This window comes from Neomonachus schauinslandi, chromosome 11, assembly GCF_002201575.2.
Source record: "Neomonachus schauinslandi chromosome 11, ASM220157v2, whole genome shotgun sequence".
Taxonomy (NCBI): Eukaryota; Metazoa; Chordata; class Mammalia; order Carnivora; family Phocidae; genus Neomonachus; species Neomonachus schauinslandi.
In genome coordinates this window covers 91,898,757-91,908,772 of record NC_058413.1, presented here as the reverse complement: position 1 = coordinate 91,908,772, position 10,016 = coordinate 91,898,757, and positions in this window count along the sequence as shown.

The window sequence follows — 10,016 nt, the reverse complement described above, 5'->3', positions numbered from 1 at the left end:
CCAGTCGCTCAGCTGCTTCTCCTGTTTGCGCCTCGGTGACAGCTCAGCTCCGAAGAGAGCAGCACGGCTGGCTCTAGGCGGCTGGGCTATCGAAGGGGTCCATGTTGATCCACCTCTCACCTCCCCTGGGAATAGCTATGCTCAGACCAGGATCCACCAAGACCCAGGAGCTTCGGCTTCATCCGCCTGCACCGGCTTCTCCAAGCTGGGCGTGCCCCCCACACCCGAAGCCACCCGGGCCACCCGTCTGAGCTCCAAAATTCGTTCCACCTCGGTACTGTCCACACCCGCCCTCTGATCCCCGGGAAGGTCCGGAGGGGCGGGGAAGGAGGCGGAAGCTCCTGTCGCGCTGCCGATCTCAGGGGGAGGGGACAGGGAGGGTGGGCCCCTTCCCCGGAGCTCGCCCCGAGATAATGCCGGGGCCCCGACCCTGGGTGGCGGGTGACCAACTGCCCTTCTGCAGGTCCCCCTTGACCGCGTATGTCCAGTCAGCCTTGACATGCGCAGGCGGCTGTCCACCCCCACCGCTACCACGGACCCACCCCTCGTGCACACACTCCCCACCCCCAAACAGGCGTGCCCCTCCCAGGGCAGAACACGGCGGCCGAGCGAGGGGCGGAGCTTGGAGCGGCGCAAACACCTCCAGACCTCGCGGTTTCTCTGCTAGCTGGCTGTCTCCAGGTCTCCCTTTCACATCTCCGCAGCTCTCCCCAGCCCGGGAACACCTCCTCGCACCAATTCACACCCTCCAGGCAACCCCACTCCTGCTCCCGCACAGGCATGCTTGCCTCCAGCTCCGGGAAGGGGAGGGCCGAATCTCTTTCAGGCAATGATGTCATCTGTAATGTACACTGTACATGAGAAGCTCCGGGCTTCTCTCCCCCGACCCCATCCCCTTCTGTTCTCCCAATCTATTCTGTCTAGCCTGATTAATTAGTTCCGGGCACATTGACCACAGCAAGAAAATCCCTGCTTGGGAGAAGTGAGGTAGGGATGAGGTGTACCTGTTCCCATGTTCACCTCCTCATCCAGTGAGGTGATCCAAAGGTTAGCGCAAGAGTGGTGCCGTGGGTGGGAGCAGCTCCCTCTTGCTCTAATCGCTTTTTTCCTTTTCCTTTTTTTTAGTTTAAAAGCAGATAGATTGTGGTTTGGCTTCCTCCAACTATTAGCCACTCCCTAATCCTAGCAGCTGTTTCAGCGCCCCCGCCCCATCTCTGGAAGGGAAACCTGAAACTTTAAATTCAAACTCTGATTTGTTATAAATTCAAACTGACATAACAGATTAGGAATGCCTGGAACTGAAATGAAAGATTAATACAAAAATCTCCCCCTCCCCCTTCTTATTCCCTCCTGCTCCCTTTCCAAAAGGGGAAGCTTGACATTGATATTCCAAAAAAGAACGGGAGAGTAACAGCTGACTGTAAACGAACCACAGGCAGGAAATTCTCTTTCCTAACATATGACAGAACAGCAGAAGGTCGCCAAGATAGGACTTTCTTCCTGGGCAGGGAGCCACCAGGTCATAAACTCTATGTTGTTTTTGAAGGCCAGCCCTTTGAAGCACAGTGTGTTAAGCTTGAAAGAGAAGTTAAAGTTGACTTAATTCAACCTGTTCAATTCATGAATCCCCCAAGAACATTCCTGATGAATAGACTCAACTCTTTCTAGTGGTAAGAGCTTACTACTTCCCAAGTTAGTCCCTTCTGTTTTTTTTTTAAAAATATTTTATTTTTTTACTTGAAAGAGAGAGCGAGAGAGAGCATGAGTGGGGGGGGAGGGGCAGAGGGAGAGGTAGACTCCCCACTGAGCAGGGACCATGCTAGACTCTATCCCAGGACCCTGGGATCATGACCTGAGCTGAAGGCAGATGCTTAACCGACTGAGCCACCCAGGTACCTGTCCCTTCTATTGCTTAAAGAAGTTCTTCTTTACATTCAGTAGAATTCTGTACACTCCTCTTCCCTCCCCACACTCCACTAAGTGGTCCCGAAACTGTTTTTGTCACTTTCTCAGGAGGATTTGTAGTTTGTCAGCATGATTCTCAAAGTGACATTTAGAACAGGAAATGATGTTCCCTGTGTGGTCTGACCAGTATAAATCCAGGGGAATTATGGCCACACTTGCTTTAGAGGGTATGTCTATTCAAATACATTTACTGCCATATCTCACTCATTATGAGCTTGTGGTCAATTAAAAGTCCTAAGTATTTTTCACTTGAACTGTTGCAGAGTCGTTTTTAGTTATACGGGGAATTTTGAAAAAATGATTATGGAACTACATTTATTGCTGTTAAAATTTATCAGTTTCAACTAATTGTCACATCCTGTTAGTACTCTTATTGAATCCACATTCAATCATCCAACATATCTTTCTTCTTCAGCTTTGTTTCATCTCTAGGCTTGACAATCACCTGATCCAAACATAGGTGGTTTTTTTTTAATAGATAGGGGGAAAAAAAACAAAGAAGAGTCCATTGACATGCTTTTAGAGATCTCACTCTAGCTTGACAATGAGCTACTAATTAGACTTTTTGATATGGTTGCTCAATCACAAATACTGAAATGTGTCTCTCTATTTTCCATACTTACAGCATGACACATCCTGAAAACTTAACACAAAGGGTGTATGTGAGAAAAATTACATTGATAATGGTCCAGAGAAAAGAGGTAGGATCGATGGTTTACACTTACATGGAAATAGATTTTCAGCAATATATTTCAAATGATTCCAAAGTGAAATGAATTACCTTTTGTTATGTTCAAGCAGTTGTTCTCCAAAGAATTACTGGGATGTTGCAGAAAAAAAAAAATCTTCTACAGGTTAGAAATTTGGAATAGATTACTGATAAAGTTCCAACAACCTTTGAGATTCTATGATTTTATTGAAAGTCCCATCCAAATACATAGAGCAACTGAGATATTTTCAGTCTGATAAATCTGTCAACACCACCCCCACAACCACCAGCACCACCACAGTGGGAACTGGCTTAATTTTACATAATTTTTCTTACATCCATTTGTGCTATTAGGAAATAATCACAATGTTCTTTTCTAAATGTTTACTTGTCCACTTTGAGGATTTTACATGAGATTTTAGAAACAGCTTATTTGCCTCTAGTTTGCATGTGACACTCTCTCTTTTATTGAAAATAGGAGCATTTGGTCTTTTCAGTTTTCTAACATTTCCTTTGATTTTTGGCAGTGGCTCTCTGTCACTCTTGAAAGTACCTTAAGTTCCCTGAAGTACATTCTGCCTTGTTCTAAGAATTTTTAACTCATTTTAATTGTTTAAGTTATGCCTTCCTCCTTTCTGCCATTTTGGTTTCAGTACTTTTTTACTGTTTTGTTTTTAATCTTTTCCAATCTTATGACCATCTTCCCTTTACAGCTGATGATGAAACCATCCATTTTAGTCTACAAACAGTAGCCAGAGCACTTTTTGTATTTTATAAGATCATGTACCTTTCTTGCTTAAAGTCCTTCAATGGCATTTCATTGCACTTAATAAAATCTAGACTCCTCACCTGCCCTAAGGTCTGGCTAGATTTTCACACTTGTGTCTACCATTCCCTATCTTGTTCACAATGTTCCATTACACAAACTTATTAAGCTTTTTCTCAACATAGAGCCTTTGTGCCAGAAGTCCCCTCTTCCCAGAATGCTCTTTTTTTTTTTAAAGACTTTATTTATTTATTTGAGAGAGAGAATGAGAGACAGAGAGCACGAGAGGGAAGAGGGTCAGAGGGAGAAGCAGACCCCCCGCTGAGCAGGGAGCCCGATGTGGGACTCGATCCTGGGACTCCAGGATCATGACCTGAGCCGAAGGCAGTCGCTCAACCAACTGAGCCACCCAGGCGCCCCCCCAGAATGCTCTTTATCCTGTGGCTGGTTTCTTATCATTAAGGTCTTGCCTCAAGTGACTTCTCCTTAGTGTGGCACTCCTGGTCATGCTTTCTAAACTGGTTTCCTGCTCACTTTCCCCATCTGAAGCTACTCTCTATGTCATTATCCTGCTTCTTTTTCTTTATATCTTCTCTTACTATCCAAGAATTATTTTATTTGAAATTTAATGCATTTGCTTATTTTCTGTTTCCTCCTGTCAGGATGTAAGCTTCACGAAAGCAGCCTTGTTTGCTCTGTTTGCTGCTGTACTCCTATGCCCAGGTTGGTACCAGGCAGATTATTAGATCCTCTATGAATCCTGAATGAATGAATAAATGGACGGATGAATGAGTTAGAATAGGGTGGAAGGGGTGGGGAGCCCAGGCCATAATCAGTAGAGGGAACAGAAAAAAAAAATAATCAGAGAAATGGGAGATCAGAAAGACACAATGCCACAATAGACAAGGAAAGAAAATATTGAGACTTGAGGGACACTCCCCCTTACAGGGGACTCCAGCCAACTGTGCTCAGAGATTGAGAAAGAGGAGAGAAGTGTATGGGGCCTGAGGTATTTAGAGATTTTGAGGTAGAGAGGAAAGAATGACTCTGACAGCAAGAGAGGAATGGCATCTGAGATATGCACGGAGATGTTACTTTTCCTAAGGAAAGAAACCCATTTCACTAAGATTATGGGGGGAAATTAGAAAAAGCATTAGGGGCAGTGACACTGAGTAAAGATAAAGCAGAGAGAGATCTTAGGATACACATATGGATCTTAGTAAAGGAAGCAAAATTATCTCCTGAAAAGGAGGGGCTGGGAAGGAACAGGGGAGCTACAGATGGGAGAGACGGTGTGGGCCCCTTCTTGATGCATTTCAAGATCAACACATACCTGAACTAAGAGTCAAGATGCAGACATCACAGCCCAATGTAGGCAAGTTGAGTGACCTGCTTTTGCTATTCTAAATGGATTTTGAAAAATAGTGCATAACCCATGGGACAAGGAGAGTAAAAAAACGTGTTTATTTTAAACTGTGGCAAAGAGCACATGTGGGACTGGGAGATATCAGGCTCCCCCAAATCATTCCCTCATCCGAATGCCAACTGTGTGGTTACTGTCGCCAGCCAAGGGAAGTTTGGGATTAGGACAGGAAATAGTGACAATATGACCAGACTATGCAATCCCTTCCTGGACCTTCACATGGCAGAGAACCTGGCAGGTAAAATGAGGCCAAAAATGTTTGTTGAATTGAATTGAATTTCATCTGCTGATCAGGGAAGCCAGAACACTCTTGACATCCAGGAGTGCCCCACAAACACTCATAACACATCCTGTGGGCAAGAGTAGCCAGTGTCACTGATCTTAACCAATCTTCAGGAAGCCCATGGTACACATCTATGAGAAAGCTGTCAATAGGTAGTTATAATAATCTAAACATTTGAATGGGGAAAAAGAAAGTATAATTGGTGATAAGGTACTTCAAGCTTCCCAGAAGAAAAGTTATATTTCAAGTATTGCTGTTACTCTGGCATAATTTCTTATGCATTTCTGGCTTGGGCTCTTAGGCTAGACACAAGGAGAAAGACTTTTGGAGAAATAAGGTCCTTATTGCCTTTGCTGCTGAACTAAAACATCTGGTTATTCTGATGTTTGGTGCAGAAGAAACAACACCTGAGCCCTGGATGACTCAATACTCATCAGAAACAATATTGAAGAAGGAGAAAAAGAAACCACAAAATGACCCTCAGGTGGGGGACAGGATGTCTGTCTCAGGCCTCTTTCGGCTCTGAGGTAGTACTGACATTTTCACTTGACCACTCTGAACCAATTTTCTCTCTCTAATTGTCTGCCTCCCAGAGTTACTGGAAGTACAAATGAACTAATGGGTGGATGTGTTTTGGATTTTGTAAAATCTCATAAATCCACGAGGTGTTAGGCTCCTGTTTAGATTATTTCTTTAATCCTTACAGAGATGTACCCAGCTGTTAACTTCAGCATGATGAGAAATAATCAACCTTTCATGATTTATCAATGCCTTTGTTATCATTTTCATCACCAACATCATTATCTTCATCATTATCATAATATTTGAGAGTATGCTTTGGCCCCAGAACAATGCTATGCACTTTGTATGGATTTAACTCATTTAATCCTCACAACGATTTTAAGGAGTAGACATTATTCTCTTTCTCTCTCTCCTTTTTTTTTTTTTTTGAGGAAATATAAGAGAAGTTAAATGACTTGCTCATTCAACTTGTATATGGCAGAACTATGACTCAAACCCAAGGCTCTTTGTCTTCAAAGTCTTAAGGACTTGGGCGCCTGGGTGGCTCAGTTGGTTAAGCGACTGCCTTCGGCTCAGGTCATGATCCTGGAGTCCCGGGATCGAGTCCCGCATCGGGCTCCCTGCTCGGCAGGGAGTCTGCTTCTCCCTCTGACCCTCCCCCCTCTCATGTGCTCTCTGTCTCTCTCATTCTCTCTGTCTCAAATAAATAAATAAAATCTTTAAAAAAAAAGTCTTAAGGACTTAACTTCTTCCTATAAGATCTTCACCATCAAAAGACACTTCCATGTGCAAATCAATCAGAAAGTTAATGACTCCTTATGCAGTGTGAAGTCCTAAGATGAGTGCTCTGTGTGTGTATTTATATGTAAGAAAAAGTAGGTATAACCCCTTTACTCACAAAGCTTCAAGTATTACAGAAAAGTATGGAATCTAAGTAAGTAGACAAGAAAAAATCCAATATAATTTGTGTTCTTTCTTTCTTTTCTTTCTTTCTTTTCTTTCTTTCTTTCTTTCTTTCTTTCTTTCTTTCTTTCTTTCTTTCTTTCTTTCTTTCTTTCTTTCCTTCCTTCCTTCTTTCCTTCCTTTCCTTTCCTCTCTCTCTCTCTCTCTTTCTTTTATCTTTTTTCTTTCTTTCTTCCAGAGTGGAGAGGGCTTATAGTCACTTATCATTTAGAGAGCTCACATGGATTAATAGGAATGAAAAACTCTTTGTTGTTGGTCTGTTTTGTGTATGGGGGAGTCATTAAATTTCTGATTGATTTGCACATGGAAGTGTCTTTTGATGGTGAAGATCTTATAGGAAGAAGTTAGCCCTTAAGACTTTGAAGACAAAGACCCTTGAATTTGAGTCATAGTTCTGCCATATACAAGTTGAATGAGCAAGTCATTTAACTTTTCTTACATTTATTTCCTCAAAAAAAAAAAAAGGAAAGAGAGAGAAAGAGAATAATGTCTATGTTACTTTTCAAAAGGAACAACTGCTTGGCCTCATTTTACAGTTTTATTTTTATGAACACTACATATCTCATTGAATTCTCATGATATACGTGACATATGAGAGCCTAGTCATCTATTTTAAAGATGGAGAAAATTGATATCTAGAGAGATTAAATTACTTGCATACTGTTAAGCTTCACTTATTCATTCATTTATAAAATTTTTACTGAGTGCTTACTCTATGCCAGGTATTGCATTAGTCTGTGGCTTTAAAACAATAACTGAAATTGTATGGTTATTGTATATAGGTAGCCTGGAAGATGGAGTCACAGATTATACTTTGAGCCTGGGGAGCAGGGAGGTAGCTGGAAAAGTTTTGAAAGAGGTAATATTTGAGTAGATGAGTAAAATTTCCCAAAGAAAGGAAATGGTAGATTGGGGGTTAAAGAGTGTCCTGAGAGGATCACCTTGTAGATGCAGGTAACACACTCCTGATTCTTAATGTGGGGCATGTATCACTGAATAACACTGCCATTTTCAAGTAAGGCCATGATTTGGAGTGGCTAAATGGAGCAATGGAAAAGAATGGTATCTTTGGGATCAGACAGGTTTATCCTGGATACTCTGCCTGTTATTTCTGTACCTTGGACAAGTTACTTAATTCTTCTGAACCTTAGTTTCTTCTGTCAAAATGAAAACAATAATAATACTACCTACCTTGTAGCTATTTATGAAGATTAAATGAATTAAACATATTGGGGTGCCTGGTTGGTTCAGTTGGTCAAGGTACTGCCTTCAGCTCAGGTCATGATCTCAGGGTCCTGGGATCGAGCCCCGCATCAGGCTCCCTGCTCAGCGGGAGGCCTGCTTCTCCCTCTCCCACTCCCCCTACTTGTGTTCCCCCTCACGCTCTCTCTCTCTCTCTCTCTGTCAATTAAATAAATAAATAAAATCTTTTAAAAAATAAAAATAAAAAAATAAACACTATTTCCTCCCTTCTTCGTAAATTCATAAATAAGGAGTAGGCATTATAGCTCGCTCTCTCTCTTTTTTTTTTTTTTTAGAAAACTAAAGTCAACAGAAGTTCAGTGACTTGGCCACCCAACTTGTATGTGGCAAAACCACCAATTCTGTTTTCTATTCTTTGATGTCCCACACTAATGGTGGGACTCAGATTTCCACTAGCAGCTGTGTGTTGCCAGGAGGAGCTCAACACAACAACTCCAGGACTTGGTAGGAGGAGAGGGAAGAGACTCCATATTCAAACCATATGAAACAATAACATAGCTTTTTAAAAATATTGCATTTCTGTAAGTACTTATAAGAGAATGTGACTATGCTGAGTGTTTGGGAAAGGCACAGAGCTGGACTTTGTGTTTCAGAATGATTAATGAAGTCACACTGAGAACACCTGATTGAGTGGCTGCCAAGGTCTTTTATCCTGCCCTCGGATTTCTTCGTCCATTCTCCCACACCATGATGGAGATGATGCCCACACCCCACACTTCTATCACAGCGTTTGTCAAATAACCTTGTAACTGGGTGCGCTGGGGTCTGTTTCCATCACTAGTCTGTGTTCTCCCTTCTAGTGCAAAGATTTGCATTCTGAATTCCAACATGGGGATTGGAGAACACAATTTCCCTTGCCATGGTGGTAAAGATGGCCCCACCTTCTCTATGTTCTCCACCCTTAAAGGAGTGAGAATAGGAACTCACTCACCTTTCAGATGAATGAGAAACCTGCATTGGGGAATGAGGATGAAAAATATAAATACAGGCTTCCTTTGGGTAAGGAAAGTTTGAATTTCCCAGGGAAATTACAAAAATTTTAATTCATCTTTGAATTTGCAGAAATTAGCAAAGTTCTTGGAAAATAGTATTAAAGACACAATCTATAGTGAGGATCAGACATCAGGAGTGAGAAGGTGGCACATTTACAAATGGTTATATTATAAAACAGCGTAAGAGTAAGATATGGAGGACCAGATAAAAGGCTGGCTACACCTCAAACAGTAAAAGGTCCACCAAAAAAGGTACATTTAAAACCTTCTTGAAACAAAGATTTCAACAGGAAGTGTTTGAAAAGCATGACATTCTTTACAGGTAAGCCAACATGAACAAAAGCATAGAAGCAGAGAAGTTTCAGACCTGAGATAGGGAAAGTGAATGATTTAGTTCATCTCAACCCTGGACACACTTAGAGAAATAATGCTGGAAACATTAAATTAAGTAAATAGTCTTTAATGCCTTTTAAGGAGTCTAGACTTAGTCTGAGAGATAATTGGGAGTCATTGGAGATTTTAAAGCATATGAGTGAGGTGATATAAAATGGGGTTTAGGAAAATTAATCTGGCAGAATAAGAGATATGGAATGGGAAAAATAGGAGAAATGATTGCTTTAGCTGTAGTAAGAAGGAAAAAGGAGCTGATGTAGGGCAGTATGAGTGGGAGATACCTGATTCAGAAGAAAATGTGAAGGTGTAATACATTGGATTTGGCAAATGACCAAGTGTGAGGCAGGGAAGAAAGTTCACACTAGTCATGGAAGAGGAGGCAACTTCGATGCCATCCAAAGTCATAGAAAAGATAGCAGCAGTGGTGATTTGGGGAAAAAACTGATGAACCTTGGATTTTGTTTGGTATATTTTGTGTCGCAGATTCTGATAGATTGCCCAGAAATTTAAATCTGGTCCTCAGAAGAGATCATGGATTTAGTCATCAGGATAGGAGAGTCATTCTTATGGAGTGATAATTAAAGTAATGGAAATGGCTGATATTTGAAAGAGAGACTATAAAGTATAAGAGATCTAAGGATACCTAAATTTAGGAGGGTAGAGGCAGCAGTCAGGCCAGTAACAGATGGAAACAGAGTGATCAAAGTGATAGGAAATCAAAATAGTGCTGTGTCAGG